Here is a 21110-nt window from a genome sequence, read left to right on the forward strand (position 1 = left end):
CGGGAGGAGCCGTGTTCCCAGCCGAACACCCGGGGGGGGGTCCAGATAAACTAATGTTCATGCCTGATGTGGTCCGCTCCACTCCTACAGGCTTGCCTGCCACTCGGGCTCCCATCGGACCCTGGCTTTTGTGCGACAGTGTTTTTGGTGGCCTACCACAGTCCCTGATGTCTCCGCATTCATCGCCGCTTGCACAGTTTGTGCACAAAACAAGACTCCTCGGCAAGCTCCGGCTGGTCTCCTCCAACCTCTGCCTGTCCCTCACCGTCCCTGGTCTCACATGTCCCTGGACTTTGTCACGGATCTTCCCCCGTCTTATGGCAACACCGCCATCCTGACAGTGGTGGATTGGTTTTCCAAAGCCGCCCACTTCATTCCTCTCCCCAAACTACCCTCTGCCAAAGAGACGGCCCAGCTCATGGTGCAGCACATCTTCCGGATCTGTTGACTACCAGTAGACATGATTTCCGACTGGGGTCCTCAGTTCTCGTCCCGGTTCTGGAAGGCGTTCTGCACCCTCATTGGGTCATCAACTAGCTTGTCCTCCAGGTTCCAACCCCAGTCGAATTCACCTGCAACACCCTTCCCTGCTCTGCTCCGGGCCTGTCACCTCTTGAGTGTTCCCTGGGGTATCAGCCCCCGCTCTTCCCTGAGCAGGAAGACGAGGTCGGCATACCTTCTGCCCAGATGTTTGTCCAACACTGTCCTCGTACCTGGTGGAGAGCCCAGTCGGCCCTACTCAAGACCACCTCCCGGTATCGACGACAAGCAGATCACCACCAGACCCTGGCTCCCCGGTATTGTCTCTGGCAGAAGGTATGGCTGTCCACCCAGGATTTGCCCCTCCGGGTGGAATCCCGCAAACTCTCCCCCCGGTTTATCGTCCCGTTTCCCAACTCCAAAATCATTAGCCCCTCTGCTGTTCGTCTTCTGTTGCCCCGTACCCTTCATATACATCCTACCTTTCATGTGTCCAGAGTTAAACCTATGTCTCACAGCCCTTTGTCTACATCTTCCCCATTATCCCCTGTGTATTTATACCTATGTTCTCTGTTTGTCTGTTGCCAGTTCGTTTTGTTCGTGAAACCTTCCAGCATTTGTTCCCCTGCACCTGCCTGTTTCATGCACCTGTTTTCTAGCCCTTCCCGGTTTTGACCTTCTACCTGCCCTGACCCTGAGCCTGCCTGCCATTTTGTACCTTACCCCACCATACTGGATTATGGACCCCTGCCTGTACTGACCCTGAGACTGCCTGCCGTTCTGGTCCCTTTGCACCCACTCTGGATTATTGACCCCTGCCTGCCTTTGACCTGTCGTTTGCCTGCCCCTGTGTTAGAAATGAACTTTTGTTTCTTCGACACTGTCTGCATCTGGGTCATACATTAAATGTGATAGGGACACCAGGTGGGTGCAATTAATTATCAGGTAGAACAGAAAACCAGCAGGCTTCGGACCTTGTTGGGTAAGAGTTTAATACCCCATCTATAGGGAATCGGGTGCCACTTGGGACTCAGCCTCAGTCACCTACATTATCCTTAAAAGCAACAAGGAATTGTGATGATTCAGTTCTCCCTCTCAGGCACAGCTCATCCTTAGAGATCCTGGTGGCACACAAATCTCCCTGCAAACACTGATATCCTGTGATTAGTGTTAGTATAGGGTGGATCAGGCTGAGGTCTGTCTGTCTGTCTGTCTGTCTGTCTGTCTGTCTGTCTGTCTGTCTGTCTGTCTGTCTGTCTGTCTGTCTGTCTGTCTGTCTGTCTGTCTGTCTGTCTGTCTGTCTGTCTGTCTGTCTGTCTGTCTGTCTGTCTGTCTGTCTGTCTGTCTGTCTGTGTGTGTGTGTGTGTGTGTGTGTGTGTGTGTGTGTGTGTGTGTGTGAAAGGAACAATAGATTACCAAACAGGAGGATTTACAGCTCAAATCTCCCAAGGCACAAAGTATCAAGAGTAGGGAGAGGCTTCCAAGGTCGCCTACTCCCTGTTGTGAAGCGCGCAAACATACCCACAAACACACACATGCACAAACACACACACAATGCATCCCTGGCAGTTAGGCAGAGTGAAAGCAGTGATGTAACATATTCATAATATTTCTCAACACACAGCCACACAGTATCACTGCTTCCACTGATAATCAAAGTCACAGGACACAAATGGGTGTTAATGGCTATCATTCGTCTGGGGGGCAATACTCAGAAAAGTCAAAGGGATGGCATCCTGTTCCCTAATGGCTGTGAACAAAATAGAATGGATTCCAAATGGTGTTCTATTCCTGATAGTGCCCTACTTTTGGCCAAACTCTGTAAGGCAAAAGTGTGTATCAGTTAAAAGACAAGTGCACTATACAGGAAATAGGATGCCATTTCAAATGAAGCCAAAGTTTGCGTCAAATGTACATCATGTCCCTTAATGTGGTCTTTGGACCCACTCTGATTAATGCTGTGATGTGTTTTGGAACCAGGCCAATGGAAAAAGAGAGCAAGAGAGACCGAGAAAGAGAGAGAATGAAAGAGAGAGAGAGCCTGGATTACATGCAACAAATAACAACAAAGTCTTGGTGTGCTGCCATCATGAAAGACCATCAGTTCTCTATGATCAGTTATGTGTTTGTATCTAAAGCAGGACCCCAAAATGGTTGCAGGGTAATGCACCATCTATTCAAGTCTGCTGTATGTATCTGTATTGTTTTATTATATTTATGAGCAGTAACCGTAAAAAAAAAGCATAAAGTAAGACGTGCTAATGGGGAATTTCCTTTTTGAAAAAGGACATTTGTATGCAGATTTGGGCCCTTAAACATACATGCGTGCGAGAGCGCACACACACACAGTTACACACATGCAGACGCACACACGCACACAACACACACACATACAGAACACCCCCTTCCCCCCTCTCCTCTTGGGTCTATGGGTTCCTTGGCTGGCAGAGCTCTCTGCAGTGAGGGGAGGCAAGTGGGAGGGGAGGCAGACACCGCTCCATCTGTGCAGGGAACAGGGGGGCCTGGCAGGCTCCCTCTGCAGACAAGATCAGCCATCCCCTCTCTCAGCTCAGCCATCATTTCCCCCTCTGCTTTCATGTGACTGGGACTGGAGGAGCAGAAGGGGAGTGTGGCCATACAGCCAGTCCAGTCTCCCCTCTCTCTGTTTGGCTGTAAGATATAATGGCTAGACAATGCACAACCCCCATAGAGATGACATATATTCAGTTCTATGGCACCAGACCATGTTGATGGCACAACCCCCATAGTGATCACATTTATTTCTATGGCACCACCACCTATGTAAATATTCCATATTCATTTAATCTCGATGGCAGAGGGACCACAAGGGATGAAGATGGGGCTGACAGAGAGGGCTGCCGTGCTTCTAGCTCTTCTAGTTATTTCTTACATTATTAGCCCAGAAAATGTTTTGTGTTATTACATACAAGAACTATTGGATATCAGAGCGGTGGTAACTCATCAGCACTACCAGCATTACGACCAGGAATACCACTTTCCCGAATCTGATCTTTCGTTCGTACCCTCCAGGGCAATTGAACTGACTCCAGAGGCTGAACCAAAACAAGGCAAGTGGCGGAGAGGTACTCGGAGTGGTCTTCTTGTCCAACTTACATTCCTAGCTAATGTTCAATCTCTGGATAATAAAGTTGACAAGCTCAGGGCAAGGATTTCTTTCCAGAGCGACTTCAGGGATTGTAACATACTCTGTTTCACGGAAACATAGCTCTCTTGGGATATACTGTCTGAGTCTGTCCAGCCAGTTGGATTCTTAGTTCATCGCGCAGACAGGAATAAATATCTCCCCGGGAAAAAGAAGGGCGGGGTGTATGTTTCATGATTAACGATTCATGGTGTGATTGTGAAAACATACAGGAACAGGTCCTTTTGTTCACCCGACCTAGAATACCTCACAATCAAATGTCGACCGTATTAACTCCCAAGAGAATTCTCTTTGGTTATAGTCACAGCCGTGTATATCCCCCCTCAAGCCGATACCACAACGGCCCTCAAAGAACTTCACTGGAGAGGTTAATGCAAACTGGAAACCATAATCCTGAGGCTGCATTTATTGTAGCTGGGGATTTTAACACAGCAAATTTGAGGAAAAGAATTGTGTAACTGTATCAACACATTGACTGTAGTACTTGCGCTGCTAAAACACTCGACCACTTCTACTCCAACTTCCGGGATGACTACAAGTACCTCCCCCGCCCTCCTTTCGGCAAATCCAATCATGACTCCGTTTTGCTCCTCCCAACAGGCAGAAACTCAAACAGGAAGTACCTGTGCTAAGGACTATTAAATGCTGGTCTGACCAATCGGAATCCACGCTTCAAGATTGTTTTGATCACGCGGACTGGGATATGTTCCTGGTAGCCTCCGAGAATAATATTAACGCATATACTGATACAGTGAGAGAGTTTATCAGGAAGTGTATAGGGAATGTTGTACTCACTGTGACTATTAAAGCCTACCCTAACCAGAAACCATAGATAGATGGCAGCATTCGCACAAAATTGAAAGCACAAACCATCGCATTTAACCATGGCAAGGTGACTGGGAATATGGCCGAATACAAACAGTGTAGTTATTCCCTCCTTAAGGCAATCAAACATGCAAAACGTCAGTATAGAGACAAACTGGGGTCTTTGAGAGACTAGTCAAGGATCATATCACCTCTAGTTTAGCGGACACCCTAGACCCACTTCAAGTTGCTTACTGTCCCAATAGATCCACAGATGACGCAATCGCCATCGCACTGCACACTGCCCTATCCCATCTGGACAAAAGGAATACCTATGTAAGAATGCTGTTCATTGATTATTGCTCAGCATTCAACACCATAATACCCTCCAAGCTCATCATTGAGCTTAAGGTCCTGGGTCTGAACCCCGCCCTATGCAACTGGGTCCTGGACTTCCTGACGAGCTGCCCCCTGGTGGTGAAGGTAGGAAAAAACACCTCCACTTCTCTGATACTCAAAACTGGGGCCCCACAAGGATGCATGCTTAGCCCCCTCCTGTACTCCCTGTTCAGCCATGACTGCATGGCCTTGCACGCCTCCAACTCAATCATCAAGTTGCAGATGACACAACAGTAGTAGGCCTGATTACCAACAATGACAAGAGCCTACAGGGAGGAGGTGAGGGCCCTGGGAGTGTGGTGCCAGGAAAATAACCTCTCACCCAACAATTGAGAGCATCTTGTCGGGCTGTATCACCGCCTGGTACGGCAACTACACCGCCTGCAACCACAGGGCTCTCCAGAGGGTGGTGTGGTCTGCCCAACACATCACCGGGGGCAAACTACCTGCCCTCCAGAACACCTACAGCACCCAATGTCGCAGGAAGGCCAAAAAAATCCTCAAGGACAACAACCACTCAAGCCACTGTCTGTTCACCCCGTTATCATCCAGAAGACGAGGTCAGTACAGGTGTATCAAACTGGGACTGAGAGAATGAAAAACAGCTTCTATCTCAAGGCCATCAGACTGTTAAATTCTGTTAAATAGCCATCACTAGCACAGTAGAGGCTGCTGTCCTATATACAGTTGAAGTCGGAAGTCTACATACACTTAGGTTGGAGTCATTAAAAGTCATTTTCAACCACTCCACAAATTTCTTGTTATTTAACAGACTATAGTTTTGGCAAGTCGGTTAGGACATCTACTTTGTGCATGACACAAGTAATCTTTCCAACAATTGTTTACAGACAGATTATTTCACTTATAATTCACTGCATCACAATCCTAGTGGGTCAGACATTTACATACACTAAGTTGACTGTGCCTTTAAACAGCTTAGAAAATTCCATAAAATGATGTCATGGCTTTAGAAACTTCTGATAGGCTAATTGACATCATTTGAGTCAATTGGAGGTGTACCTGTGGATGTATTTCAAGGCCTACCTTCAAACTCAGTGCCTCTTTGCTTGACATCATGGGAAAATCAAAAGAAATCAGCCAAGACCTCAGAAAATAAATTGTAGACATCCACAAGTCTGGTTCATCATTGGGAGCAATTTCCAAACACCTGAAGGTACCACGTTCATCTGTACAAACAAAAGTACGCAAGTATAAACACTAGGGGCCTACGCAGCCGTCATACCGCTCAGGAAGGAGACGTGTTCTGTCTCCTAGAGATGAACGTACTTTGGTGCGAAAAGTGCAAATCAATCCCAGAACAACAGCAAAGGACCCTGTGAAGATGCTGGAGAAAACAGGTACAAAGGTATCTATATCCACAGTAAAACGAGTCCTATATCGACATAACCTGAAAGGCCGCTCAGCAAGGAAGAAGCCACTGCTCCAAAACCTCCATAAAAAAGCCAGACTACGGTTTGCAACTGCACATGGGGACAATGATCGTACTTTTTAGAGAAATGTCCTCTGGTCTGATGAAACAAAAATAGAACTGTTTGGCCATAATGACCATCGTTATGTTTGGAGGAAAAAGGTGGAGGCTTGTAAGCCAAAGAACACCATCCCAACCGTGAAGCACGGGGGTGGCAGCATCATGTTGTGGGGGTGCTTTGCTGCAGGAGGGACTGGTGCACTTCACAAAATAGATGGCGTCATGAGGGAGGAAAATGATGTGGATATATTGACGCAACATCTCAAGACATCAGTCAGGAAGTTAAAGCTTGGTCGCAAATGGGTCTTCCAAATGGACAATGACCCCAAGCATACTTCCAAAGTTGTGACAAAATGGCTTAAGGACAACAAAGTCAAGGTATTGAAGTGGCCATCACAAAGCCCTGACCTCAATCCCATAGAAAATATGTGGGCAGAACTGCAAAAGCGTGTGCGAGCAAGGAGGCCTACAAACCTGACTCAGTTACACCAGCTCTGTCAAGAGGAATGGGATGAAATTCACCCAACTTATTGTGGGAAGCTTGTGGAAGGCTACCCGAAACGTTTGACCCAAGTTAAACAATTTAAAGGCAATGCTACCAAATACTAATTGAGTGTATGTAAACTTCAGACCTACTGGAAATGTGATAAAAGAAATAAAAGCTGAAATAAATCATTCTCTCTACTATTATTCTGACATTTCACATTCTTAAAATAAAGTGGTGATCCTAACTGACGAAAGACAGGGAATTTCAACTAGGATTAAATATCAGGAATTGTGAAAAACTGAGTTTAAATGTATTTGGCTAAGGTGTATGTAAACTTCCGACTTCAACTGTACATATACTTGTAATCCCTGGCCACTTTAATAATGGAACACTATTCACTTTAATAATGTTTCCATATTTTGCATTACTTATCTCATATGAATATACTGTATTCTATCCTATTGTACTGAAATTGTTAGATATTACTGTTAGATATTACTTCACTGTTAGAGCTAGAAACACAAGCATTTCGCTACACCCGCAGTAAAATCTGCTAAATACATGTATGTGACAAATACAATTTGATTTTGCTTGATTCGATTTTTAGTGGAGGGTAAACTGTGTTTACACCTATCATGATAAATTAGCGTTGTTAGCATTAGTGCTTGTGTAAATGGATAACGCAACAGGTTGAAATGGAATAGAATAGTTGTTGAAAGCTGACAGACACTTAACAAATAAACCCCATGAGCAAGTCATTCAAAACGGAGGTGTGGAGGAAGGATGACTGACCTTTCGATCACCATGAGGCCATAGACACATACACAGAGATGGACACAGAGACGGACACAGAGACGGACAAAGAGACGGACACGGGCACATACACATACACACACACACAGTGGTCTTTGCAGCAGCAGCAGCATCGATGACCAGATCTGGGTTCACGCCAGTCAGGCCCTATCAAAAGCTCAACGTATTTGAAAGACAACAAATACTCAAACCCAGGTCTGTCTGTCGACGGTGAGTGAGGGAATGAAGTGACATGCAGCCTGTGGCTCTGGTCCTGAGGGAAGGTAATCGATGATAGTGCAGCTCTGCAATATCAGTCCTGCTGCGGTTGCCGAGCCCATAGAGTTGATGAGACACATCACAATCAAGGAGCAGGGGAGGGACTTTGATTAAGTTCCCGTGACAGCTGTGGACAGTTGGGGAGAGGGAAGAAGACATTTGATAGGTACTTGGCTCCTTTTCTGTCTGGTAGTTATATGGCCCTTTAGTCTGTCTGTCTCTTTGTCTCTCTCCTCTCATTAGAGTCATCAATCATAGTAAAAAATGTTTTACTTGTCTATGTGTATAATATAGGTATCACTGAGACCACCCTGGCAGTTGGTATCTAACTGCGGTGGAGGTCGTATACCAACACATCAATGCAACACTACACTGGCCATATCGTGTGGTGTCTCTGAGTCATTCTGCCCCTCATCCTCTCTCCTGTCTGGCCATCATTTCCATGGCCTACTGGGATGGGATCTGGCCTGCTTCTTTATCAACATACAGCCAGGTGCACGGTGGGTAGGTTCCTGTCTGGCCTTTATCAGTGCTGGGACAGCAACGTCCTGGTTGTGTAGATCAGAGGTGTCGGAGCAGAGGGAATGGAGGTAGAGGAGGGGCCTGCCACAGGGGACCGACGGGCCTGCCACATCAAAAAGCTTGCGGGGCCACACCGCCATCCACATACACTCACAGACACATTCTCGCTCACACATTCTCGCTCACAAACACATTCGCGCTCACACACACGCTCTCACACACACACATACACACACACAGGAAGTCTTGTCACGGGGAGAAAAGCTAATGACCAGGGTGATAAGGTCTATCTGTGGGATTTCAGAGGGCCGCTGGGCTGTCTCCTCCTCAAAGCCTCCTCCCTGTTCGCCCCTAAGACAGAGATGCTGTGGAGAACGGTGTGGAAGGATAGCGGGTAATTTAGCTGCACAGCAAGCATTGTGTTGGTGTAGAGCAGCCAAAGAGTTTGAGAGGGAAGAGGTGAATCTCTGTCGAAACGGGATGATTGTAGCCTGTGATGCTTGACTTATCCAACATCATTGATCTGTGTTTGATTCGTGCTAATCTTGGCTCTTTGTATTCTTTGGTTGCTTTTTGTCAGAAGTCTAAGTCTAAGGACTTGTAGAGATAAAGCTGTCTACGGCTGTCTTACTTCACAATGCAACAGGTACTTTGTAAAATTTCTGATACATTCAAATTGAAGTGCTGACAGTTTGACATTTGTGACATTTTTGTACATCTTAGTTGAGTGCTTGTCCTTGATAATCAAAGTGCATTGTGATTTCTTGACTTTCATTGTCTGTGTCAAATTTCTCAATCAACATTGTTCTTCAAGGGTATAACATTCAGCAAAGTATTTCAGATTAATGTGCACGGGTGATTGTCACGACTTCAGCCGAAGTCGGTCCCTCTCCTTGTTCGGACGGCGTTCGGTGGGTGACGTCACCGGCTTTCTAGCCATCGCCGGTCCACTTTTAATTTTCCATTTGTTCTGTCTTTGTCTTTCACACCTGGCTTCACTCAACCAATTACTTGTTAATTATTTAACCCTCTGTTCCCCATGTTGTGTTTGTGAGTGATTGTTTATTGTAATTCGGTTCGTCTTTGTGGGCTCGTGATGTTACTTTGTAAATGTGTCTTTTTGAGTAAAGTACATTGATTACTCAATTATGCTGTCCTGCGCCTGACTCTCTACACCAGCTACACACAGGACCCTTACAGTGATTTAGTAAAAAATATTAAAATAAATGCAAACATTCAAAATGAGAGGACTATAAGAGTGATTTTATAACGTACAAGTTAATTGATTTCAATCCCATTAAGAGATTTTTAATGACAAAGTTAACAACATACTTGATTTTTCACTGTATTCTTATCATCGTCATGACACCCTAATGGAATAGAGTTAATTGAACACTCAGTGATACGTAACAGCGATTTAACAAAGTCCTAAGATCTGATATCAAACCATATAAATCAATGTTATACTCTGAAATATTATATTTCTAGAGTGGTAATAAAATTGTCCCACAGACCGAGCCATAATTTGAGTTCTCTCCAGACGACACCATAAAATACAGAACCCTGTGCGAGAGAGAGAGAGAGAGAGAGAGAGAGAGAGAGAGAGAGAGAGAGAGAGAGAGAGAGAGAGAGAGAGAGAATAAGAAGAATAGGATTGCAAGATGGTATAGGATTACAAGATGGTATAGGATTACAAGATGGCATGCACAGTCAAAATAAAGGAAACATACCGCTATTGCCGTGGTCATAACAGCTTTACTAATGGAATCCTGTATACTGGGGGTAATACCTTGGAACGGGTCTGTGTCTCTTGTCAAGCTGGCCCTTGTCCAATGCAACAAACTGTTCTTTAACATCATTCTGTTTTCACTGTTCACTCTTCATGAGACTTATTGGCTTTGTAACCACAGGAATTTCTATTAAAAAACATTGTTTGAAAGTACATATGAACGGGCTGAACTGCCTTCAGGACCTCAAATTCTCCTCCACACACTCCACATCTACTGTTGGCTACCAGAAGCCACTTGTGTATTTCTTGTTACTGTAGAGTGACGTGAAAAGCATATATTGTGGGATCAGTGCGTTAATTCACCTTCTCCAGTGCAGGTACACTCTTAGAAAAAGGGTTCCAAAGAGGGCTACTTGGCTCCATAAGAGAACCCTTTTTGGTTCCAGGTAGAACCCTTTTTGGTTCCAGGTAGAACCATTTTTGGTTCCAGGTAGAACCATTTTCGGTTCCATGTAGAACCCTCTGTGGAAAGGGTTCCTCATGGAACCCCAAAGAGTTCTACCTGGAACCAACAGGGTTTTACATGGAACCAGAGGGGGCACTTCAAAGGGTTCTATGGGGACAGCCGACGAACCCTTTTAGGTTCCAGATAGCACCGTTTTTTCTAAGAGCATAGAGTCTGCTAGGCTACTGTAAAGTGCAGTATGGACAAGCTAAGCTTCTGGGGATATTTGATGTATTTTGGAACAGAACAGGCAGGATGGATGCAAAGAAAGCTAATACACACACACACACAACATACCCACCCACCCAACCAACGCACACATGCACTCACATACCCACACCTACACCCCCCCCAATATGGGTGATTGTTAATGGGACAATTATTGGCTACAACAATCAAACTAGAAATAGTAGTTATAGTTAAAAAAAATGTGCTTGTCACGTCCTGACCAGTAAAGAGGTTATTTGTTATTGTAGTTTGGTCAGGACGTGGCAGTGGGTGTTTGTTTTATGTGTTTCTGGGTTTTTTGGGTAATGTTCTATGTTAGTCTATTTCTATGTCTGTGTCTAGTTTTTCTATTTCTATGCTTAGTTTGTTGGGTTGACCTTCAATTGGAGGCAGCTGTTCCTCGTTGCCTCTAATTGAAGGTCCTATTTTGTAGGGGTGTTTTTTCATGGGTTTTTGTTGGTAGTTGTTCGTGTGTAGCTGTGTGCCTCACAGGACTGTTTTTCGTCATTATTTTGTATTAAGTGTTTGTGTTGGTTTTCTTCGTAATAAAGAAGATGAGTATTCACATTCCTGCTGCGTTTTGGTCTAATCCTTACGACGAACGTGACAGAACTACCCATCACCAACGGACCAAGCAGCGGGCCCAGGTGGAGCAAGGATCCTGGGCCAGGGAGAGAAGGGAGTGGAGGACATCATGGACATGGGAGGAGATAATGGCAGGGGACAAGACCCTGCCATGGAAACAGGTGGAGACAGCAAGGGAGGAACGGCGACAGTATGAAGAGTGTGCCTAATGACGGAAGTACGAGAGGCACCCCCAATAAAAACATTTGGGGGGGCACACGGGTAGTTTGGCTGGGCCAAGGGTGAGCCCTAAGTCAACTCCCCGTGCTTATTATGGGGAGTAGCGGATCAGAAGAGCGCCGGTCTATGTGGAAGTGCGCACGATCTCGCCCATGCGCACGCACAGTCCGGTGCGAGCGATTCCAGCCCCTCGCAAGTGCCGTGCTAGAGTGGGCATCCAGCCAGGTAGAAGTATGCCTGCGCAGTACATCTGGCCACCAGTACGTCTCCTACGCCCAGGCTACCCTACGCCTGCTCTACGCACGGCAACCATCAGGCCTCTGCACAGCCCAGTTCGCCCTGTGCCAGCACTCCGCCCGTGCAGGGCTACTGTTACCACCCAGCCAGGACGGATTGTGCAGGCTGTGCACTCCAGATCTCCAGTGCGTGTTCATGGCCCGGTGTATCCAGTTCCTGCTCCTCGCACTAGCCCTGAGGTGCGTGTCTCTAGTCTGGCGTCTCCATAGCCAGCACCACGCACCAGGCCTCCAGTGCGTCAGCCCAGTCCAGTACGTCCTTTTCCTTCTCCTCGCACTAGCCTTGAGGTGCGTGTCTCCAGTCTGGTACCTCCAGTACCAGCCCCACGCACTAGGCCTCCAGTGCGTCAGCCCAGTCCAGTTCGTCCTGCTCCTGCTCCTCGCACTGGCCTTGAGGTGCGTGTTACCAGTCTGGCACCTCCAAAGCCAGCCCCACGCACTAGGCCTGTAGTGTGCCTGTCCAGTCCAGAGCTTCCGGCGACAGTTCCCCGTCCAGAGCTTCCGGCGACAGTTCCCCGTCCAGAGCTTCCGGCGACAGTTCCCCGTCCAGTGCTTCCGGCGATGTCCTACAGTCCAGAGCCTGCAAAGACGGCCCACAGTCCGGAACCGGCAGAGACGGCCCACAGTCCGGAGCCTGCAGAGACGGCCCACAGTCCGGAGCCTGCAGAGATGGCCCACAGTCCGGAGCCTGCAGAGACGGCCCACAGTCCGTAGCCTGCAGAGACGGCCCACAGTCCGGAGCCTGCAGAGACGGCCCACAGTCCGGAGCCTGCAGAGACGCCCTCCATTCCGGAGCCTGCAGAGACGCCCTCCATTCCAGAGTCGCGCATCAGCCCGGAGCTCCCAGAGTCGCGCATCAGCCCGGAGCTCCCAGAATCGAGCATCAGCCCGGAGCTCCCAGCGACGAGCATCAGCCCGGAGCTCCCAGCGACGAGCATCAGCCCGAGGTCTCCAGCGACGCGCATCAGCCCGAGGTCTCCAGCGACGCGCATCAGCCCGAGGTCTCCAGCGACGCGCATCAGCCCGAGGTCTCCAGCGACGCGCATCAACCCGAGGTCTCCAGCGATGTGCATCAGCCCAAGGTCTCCAGCCTTCTGAGCCTTCTGCGGGGGTGGGCAGGTTAGGTTGGGGACTAAGGCCAGAGCCTGAGCCACCTCCATAGTAGGAGGATTGGGGAGGGGGGGTGTAGCACAAGAACCATCGGTGACAGTGGCCACCCTCCCTTCCCTCCCTTTAGTTTGGGATTATATTTGTTTCGGGGTTTATTTTTGTGTTTATTTTTGTGTTTTTTTGTTTGAGGTGCATCCGGGGTCTGCACCTTTGGGGGGGGTACTGTCACGTCCTGACCAGTAAAGAGATTATTTGTTATTGTAGTTTGGTCAGGACGTGGCAGTGGGTGTTTGTTTTATGTGTTTCGGGGTTTTTTGGGTAATGTTCTATGTTAGTCTATTTCTATGTCTGTGTCTAGTTTTTCTATTTCTATGCTTAGTTTGTTGGGTTGACCTTCAATTAGAGGCAGCGGTTGCCTCCAATTGAAGGTCCTATTTAGTAGGGGTGTTTTTTCATGGGTTTTTGTGGGTAGTTGTTCCGTGTGTAGCTGTGTGCCTCACAGGACTGTTTTTCGTCGTTGTTTTGTATTAAGTGTTTGTGTTGGTTTTCTTCATAATAAAGAAGGGTATTCACATTCCTGCTGCGTTTTGGTCTAATCCTTACGACGAACGTGACAGTGCTGCACATAAATATTATAAAGTTATCGTTCTATTTATCGTTATCACATCAATTCAGACAATTTATCGCAATATGGATTTTTTTACCATATTGCCCAGCTCTACTCAGTCGGTGGCCATCTTGATTATGTAACAGTTTAAAAAGCATTCTGTGAATTAGTTCACCCCACTGTGAAGACCCTCCCACTGTCTGCTGTATTCTTTCTCTTTGCTCTTGTTTCCCTTATTAGGATGTCAGTGGGCGGGGCTGGGAGGGTCGTCAGCAAAATGGGACACACCTGGGCCCGGGTGTGTCCCTGGATAAATACACCTCTTTCCAATTCATTGAGGAGCCTGTCTCCATGCAGACACACTGTTGGATTTTGATTGTGGCATTTTTGTGGCCGGTTTGTTTGTTTGTTTGTTTGTGGCACCTTTCAACACCCGTCATTATCACATCTATGCACACAACCACTCACTTACACTACTGACTACATACACCATTGTTTATTGTATATAGGCTACTTCAGTTATTAAATATATTTTTGTTTTTCCTTATCTCCATGTTGTCTCCCTTTTTGTTACTGGCTTCGAGCCGGGTTCGTGACACCACTAATCAGGGGATATAAGACTCCTGCTTGGCAGTTGGCACGCCTCAAAGTTTCTGCTGCTTTAAATTGATTAGAGCATGTTGCACTATGATGAGAGAGGTTGGAGGATGGCATAATACAATGTAATACAATAAAACTCAATAGAAAACTACACAGCAGCCACAAGGCTGCAACAACATTTCTACGGGGAGAAATAGAATCAGTAGCTAACAGAGTTGTCTAACACACACACACACACACACACACACACACACACACACACACACACACACACACACACACACACACACACACACACACACACACACACACACACACCAACAACAAATCCCTAGCAGATTGGAAACCAAATAGCCCTTTAATCAATCCTCTATATCTGTGAGGGCTATGTTTACCGGCATCTGTACCACAGAAGGCTCACTGTGTTTTTTTTATTACAGAAAGAAATAGACTACTTTACCTTCTTTCTTCTTGCTTTACCCTTGAGTCTGTGTATTTTTTGCTACAGCAGCAGCAGAAGCAGCCATCAACAACTGAACATGTCCCTAGTTCCCATTTTACGAGAAACAAGGCTGTTCAAAGAAAAGCTAGGGAGGGAGGTCCACAGGAGCGGAATGGTAAAAAGAGTGTGAGCATTTGATGCCGGCTGAATTATCCCGGGGTGAGTTGCTTACTGTGGAAAATGTATTGGTTACTTAACCTCTTGACGGTCGCCTAGGATAGGGGGCGCTACAGCGATTTTTGAAAAAAATTCGTGCCCATTTTAAACGGCCTCCTACTCAAACTCAGAAGCTAGGATATGCATATAATTAATACTTGTGGATAGAAAACACCCTAAAGTTTCTAAAACTGTTTGAATGGTGTCTGTGAGTATAACAGAACTCATATGGCATTCAAAACCCCGAGACCGATCGTAACAGGATGTGGAATTCTGAATTGCGGACTCAACTTCATCACTTTGCCTATTAATCACACCGTGAGCAATGGTTCATTGAGCACTTCCTATTGCTTCCACTAGATGTCCCCAGTCTTTACAAAGTAGTTTGAGTCTCCTACTGTGAAAACTGACTGAATGAGACGCTGTGGAAAGTGGTCACATGAGGAGGGCCATCACCATTATGACGCCGGCGCCCCTGGCTACCCTCCCCTTTCGAAACGTTTTGAAAGACAATGCAATCGTCCCCCTTGAATCTTATTGGAGCTCTGGTTGAAAAAGGCCCTAAAGATTTATGTTATACAACGTTTGACATGTTTGAACGAACCTAAATTTAAAAAAAAATGCATTTTATTGAAAGAGGAGTCCTGCAGCCGACGGATGTTTTGGAGCAGCCTTCAGAACGCGCTAACAAGAACAAGCTATTGGGACGTAAAGGACCTGGGATTCCTGGAAGTGCTTTCTGAGGAAGATAATCAAAGGTAAGGGATTATTGACAATAGTATACAAGAGTAGATTTGATATGCGATTGTTCCAAGATGGCGCTGACCTGTAACGGTAGCCTATTTTTCTGAGTATCGCATCCCCTTTTATCGCAAAGTGTGATTACCCAGTAAAGTTATTTTTAAAATCTGGCATTACAGGTGCTTTCAAGAGATATTCATCTATAAATCTTAGAATGACAATATTACATTTAAAAAATGTTTCACCGGATGCATTTGAGGGAAAATAGTTAGTCAACGTCACGCGCCGATGTAAAATGCTGTTTTTATATATAAATATGAACTTTATCGAACAAAAGAATGCATGTATTGTGTAACATGATGTCCTAGGAGTGTCATCTGATGAAGATTGTCAAAGGTTAGTGCTGCATTTAGCTGTTTTTTGGTTATTTGTGATGCATGTGGTTGGTCGGAAAATGGCTATGTGGCTACTTTTACGATATACTCCTCTAACATAATCTAATGTTTTGCTTTTGCTGTAAAGCCTTTTTGAAATCGGACAACGTGGTTCGATTCAGGAGAGGTGTATCTATAAAACGATATAACATAGTCCTATATTTGAAAAAAAATATATATTAAATTTTGTTATGCTAATGGCGATAGGATTTTTCACTGGATGTCCGTCCCGTCCGACCAGGGGTTAAACCCCGAAATGCTCAATCTGCGTCTCACATTCGAGAGCTAAATGTTGCATGGTTCTAGAGAGTTTGATGTAGAGATTGATGGAGCTTTTTATCGTAGGAAGAGGTGCATTGTTGAGCATGTGTGTGATGTGTTGTCGGTTTAAAAGGAACCCCTGTCATGTGTTCAATAGTAGTGTCATGACTGGCCTGTGAGGATCAGGTTACAGTGATTCAGCTGTACAGAGATATCTGTCTCCCGCTTAGAGGGAGAGGGATGAATGGAGGTTTTATGACACCTAGTTTGGGTGTCTGGAATGTTGTTTGCCTTATGAGAGTCCACTGCCCAAAACTAAAACATGAAATAAATGGACTTTGGGACAATATATTTGATCAGCCAAATGGTGGCAATAATGATGGATGGAATATGAAAATTAACGTCTATTTCATGATATTATTAAAAGTTAAATCAGGACAGTATAATGAAAACATTGTAACTTGAAGAGTTTTCATAATGTGTATATGATGTTTACATTCTTTACGTTGTGTAGGAAATAACCAGATTAAAGAGAATGTTTTTGTGATGATAAGACTGTGATTTTAGTAGACTAAACGAGATCATAGTAAATTCTAATACCTTGCCTCGTAATGAGCTACACCCCATGGAACCCAGAGAACGTGTCATAAAGATGGAAACGCCCCCTTTTGACCTGAAGGTATAAAGCATGTGAGTTAAGAATTAACATACTAGACTAGAGGACCATGGCTGCAGCCAAGGTCCATGATTAGTCACGACTCCGAAACGCAGCACGAGGTTGAAGAAGACAAAGGAACCTCTTAACAATCAATGCTACGGTTGAGTAGCTGTCCTAAGTACTGTATCTGAGAAGGTGTATTCAAGCAGGACCACCCGGTTATTCATTGTTTTTCTACACTGCTCTCATTCCCAAACTGGGATAATCTACACGGCTGATTAGCCGTCCTGAGAAGACCACTCTTACAGAACGAGTGCAAGGAAACAGACAACTAAGAGAAAGGACACCTGAGAACAAAGGAGACCACCATCCAAAGAACAAGGCGTCGGACGAACCTCTCCCACTAAGCGGAACGCGGCCCCTGAAGGATTACACTTCTTACCCATATGCATTACCCATAACAGCGGCAGTTCGGGGCAAGGTATTAGGGCTAAACTAAGCATAGTTTACAAATGTATCCAAGTATTGCTTTGCTCTCTTGCTCTCTCTCTCTCTCTCTCTCTCTCTCTTTAAATCTCCATCTTGTGTAACGTGTCATATTGTGTTGGTCCGCTAGGGACCTGTTGCCATTGTAATAAGTTCTAATCAATAACCTAGACTGTGTGTGTATGTGTATCTTATGTCAACATTTAGCTTGTTAGTAAATAAATAATCAACTCAATTTGTGTGGTATGGAATGATTAGTGAGACCCGGGTTTGTGCAGATTAACCGGAGTATGCGACGTTCAGAATGAGATTTATTTGAGGAAAGTATTGATTATTGACTGCTATGATATCAAGATATTCAGGTATATTCTTGAGTTTATTCGGAAAATGTTAACTCAATAAACAAACTTTTCCCGTGGTGCCCCAGGTTACTAATGAGTTAATTGTTACATGATTAATTTAATCACGTACTAATTCAACATAGTTAATTATTCGATAAATAGCATCACATCACATTAATGATCACGTAACAACAGTAGAAACAGTCAAACAGTAGAAAGGGTTGGCACTAGCATGGCCATGTTGTTAGAGTGTCCTTACAAACTGCGGTCATAGCCTTTCTCTCTATATACAGTCACTCCCTCCTTATGACTCCCCAGTTAGTCGGTAAACACTACAATTTCACTCTGCACTAACATGCCACAGTGTCCTGGGCTAGGTTTAGCCATTTGGGTGAGCAACACACTTCATTTATCCATTCTGCTAAACAAGAAGATTTGTCTACCAATCAGAGTAAAATTAAGTGTGCTGTCCCTGGGCAGAATGGCGCATGGTGCATGCTCCCAAAATGAGGCACTTAGGACTGAAATAGGGCCCTTTGAAAACCCAGCACAATGCAAAAACTTCAGAGCATTTTTATGACAAATACTCATGAAGAGGAAATTCAAAAACCCTGCAGCTCAGCGTTTTGTCCCTATTTTAGAGAAAAATATCTCCTGGTTTGGTTAAGTGGCCTGTGTGTGTGTGTGTGTGTGTGTGTGTGTGTGTGTGTATGTGTGTCTGTGTGCGTCAGTTTGTGTATGTGTCTGTGTGTGCGTGCGTGTGCACACACAAGTGTGTGTGTGTGTGTGTGTGTGTGTGTACTCGAGCCAGTGATGTATAACCAGGACCTTGTATTTAATTAAGAAGGCCTCCTCCACTTTCTGCAAGTGTGCATAATCATTCCATCCACTGTGATATCATCTACTTAATGCGTTATTTTACCATACAGTTAAACCTGGCCAATAAATCTAGCAGCGCTCTCCTTTAACCTGTTGGGGATAGGGGGCAGTATTTGCACGGCCGGATAAAAAACGTACCCGATTTAATCTGGTTACTACTCCTGCCCAGTAACTAGAATATGCATTTAATTGTTTGATTTGGATGGAAAACACCCTAAAGTTTCTAAAACTGTTTGAATGGTGTCTGTGAGTATAACAGAACTCATTTGGCAGGCCAAAACCTGAGAAGATTCCAAATAGGAAGCGCTCTCTCTGACCATTTCATGGCCTTCTTGATCATCTCTAACCAAAACAGGGGATCTCTGGCATAACGTGACATTTTCTAACGCTCCCATAGGCTCTCAGAAGGCGCCAGAATGATGAATGGTGGCTTTGCAGGCCATGGCTGAAAAACATTAGCGCATTTGGATAGTGGTCGATCTGAGGACAATGAGACTGGAAGCGTGTGCACGAGCCGACACCATGTTTACTTTCTCTCTCTTTGAACGAAAACAAAGACTCCCGGTCGGAATATTATCGCTTTTTTACGAGAAAAATCACATAAAAATTGATTTTAAACAGCGTTTGACATGCTTCGAAGTACGGTAATGGAATATCTTGAAATTTTTTGTCACGAAACGCGTCGGGCGCGTCACCCTTCTTTACCCTTCGGATAGTGTCTTGAACGCACGAACAAAACGCCGCTATTTGGATATAACTATGGATTATTTGGAACCAAACCAACATTTGTTATTGAAGTAAAAGTCCTGGGAGTGCATTCTGATGAAGAACAGCAAAGGTAATCAAACTTTTCTAATAGTAAATCTTAGTTTGGTGAGTGACACACTTGGTGGGTGTCAAAATAGCTAGCCTGTGATGGCTGGGCTATCTACTCAGAATATTGCAAAATGTGCTTTCACCGAAAAGCTATTTTAAAATCGGACATAGCGAGTGCATAAAGGAGTTCTGTATCTATAATTCTTAAAATAATTGTTATGTTTTTTGTGAACGTTTATCGTGAGTAATTTAGTAAATTCACCGGAAGTGTTTGGTGGGAATGCTAGTCACATGCTAGTCACATGCTAATGTAAAAAGCTGGTTTTTGATATAAATATGAACTTGATTGAACAAAACATGCATGTATTGTATAACATAATGTCCTAGGATTGTCATCTGATGAAGATCATCAAAGATTAGTGCTGCATTTAGCTGTGGTTTGGGTTTATGTGACATTATATGCTGGCTTGAAAAATGGGTGTCTGATTATTTCTGGCTGGGTACTCTGCTGACATAATCTAATGTTTTGCTTTCGTTGTAAAGCCTTTTTGAAATCGGACAGTGTGGTTAGATTAACGAGAGTCTTGTCTTTAAAATGGTGTAAAATAGTCATATGTTTGAGAAATTGAAGTAATAGCATTTCTAAGGTATTTGAATATCGCGCCACGGGATTACACTGGCTGTTGAGTAGGTTAAATAGATGCTGGTTGGCTGAATAATGTGTGCATTAGATTAGTAGTGGCTGGACCCCCCGAACCTCCAAGCTGAGAAAATAGGGATGGGGGCTCCCTCCCTCAGGATCACATCTTTACACCTTAGTGCCGCAGATAGCTATGATGATGATGATGATGATGACGATGTGTGTGCGTGTGCGTGCACAGGTTTCTGTACGTCCGTCTGTGAATGCTTGGTGCATCTATGAGTCTTTTCTCTCTGTCTGTTGATTCACTCTATCCATAGTATTCATCTATGTATATATCCCTGCAGAAATAGAACCATATCCAATTCATTCTTTCCAGCCATAACACCCCACACTTCACTACTGGCTTCACCATGTCTACTTTCTCACCTTAAGCCCCATATCAGAGGTCAAGGTGTGCCTTTTGAAATGAGACTATGGAATCCACTTAATATCCAATATCACAAGTGTCAAGGTTGCAATGCAACGTCAAACCTTTTTCATTTGTGACATTTGCAGTGGATTATATTATTTTTGCCTCTTCCGTAGAGCATGGTGGAGTGATTCTATGTGACCTCATTATGGAAATTGCTAAGTCTGTGTCCCAAATGGCACCGTATACCCTGTATAGTACACTACTTTTGAACCATAGGGCTCAGGTCAAAAATAGTGCACTATAAATGGTATACACAGAAAAGGGTCCCGTTTGGAATGCATAGAAAGCAACCAAAGACATGATACAGTGTGTTATGAAATCCAGAGATTATATACATTTCCCTGGTTTCTTTATCGCTCTAATACACTACAGGGAGCAGCTAGGACTCATTATTTGTTGCTTTCCC

Source organism: Salmo salar, chromosome ssa07 (genome assembly GCF_905237065.1).
Source record: "Salmo salar chromosome ssa07, Ssal_v3.1, whole genome shotgun sequence".
NCBI lineage: Eukaryota > Metazoa > Chordata > Actinopteri > Salmoniformes > Salmonidae > Salmo > Salmo salar.